This window comes from Pogoniulus pusillus, chromosome 15, assembly GCF_015220805.1.
Source record: "Pogoniulus pusillus isolate bPogPus1 chromosome 15, bPogPus1.pri, whole genome shotgun sequence".
Taxonomy (NCBI): Eukaryota; Metazoa; Chordata; class Aves; order Piciformes; family Lybiidae; genus Pogoniulus; species Pogoniulus pusillus.
Genome location: NC_087278.1, coordinates 17,469,977 through 17,470,969, shown reverse-complemented (window position 1 = coordinate 17,470,969; position 993 = coordinate 17,469,977).

The window sequence follows — 993 nt, the reverse complement described above, 5'->3', positions numbered from 1 at the left end:
ATCTTAGCCTCCAGAAGTACTTCCCTTACTATCACTCTACATTTCTGGAAGCACAAGTACCTACTGAAGAGTCTCCTGGGAAGCCATGAAGGCATGTGCATACACATAAAGCCATATCTGCTTTTAACTTATGAGGATCTGTGCATTTAGACAAACTTGAAAGAATAAGAACATCCCCTCTTGGTATTTTCAGCCAGCAGTTCTATGAAACATAGTGCTGCTTAGAAGTGAACACAGAAGCTGATTTCATAAATATTCTCAGATCTGATTTAGAGATTTAAATTAAGGACAAAGTACTGCAGTATCTTAGTAGTTAAGAATTACTGGTATCTTTTGTTCTCAAAGTGTACTGTTTAGGTTTTCTTTATTTCTTTGTCTTTACCTGAAAAGAAGCAAATTCACATTTTTTCCTGTATCAATTGATCACTGAGCCCTAAGGCTCTGTCTAAAATGGTGAAAGGAACTAAACCTCTTTATTCTTGTGTAACTCATTAGCTAACATCAGACGATTAGAGTTAATGTTTCAATCTAAAACAATTCAAGCTCCTCATTAACCAGGCTAGTTTCCTTTGATCCAATTACTTAATGTCCTGGATATATGGGAAATTCAGAGATCAGCTCTGAGAAATCTCTGCAGACATGGTCACATCTAGAGACATGAGCTTACATATAGACTCCAGAGATGTCTAAAATGTTAACAAGCCTCATTTTGTCTGCCAGCAGTGCTTGGTCAAATATTCAGCGAGGCCACATTGATGAGAGATGATTGCTCTTTGCTGAGTATGATTTAATCTTCTTCATTATAGGCAAGTGGATCACATATTTCCATAATTAAACGTCCAGTACTCTAGTCAGATTCTGTTGTCAAGTTTGGTAATTGCTGTTGTAGGGAAAACAGTACAGCGGGGTGTTGCTGTCACATGACAAGCTTTTGAGGCTGAGCTAATAGGATGCCCTTTTAAAATGTTCTCCATGTTTTGTTCTCTGCTTTAG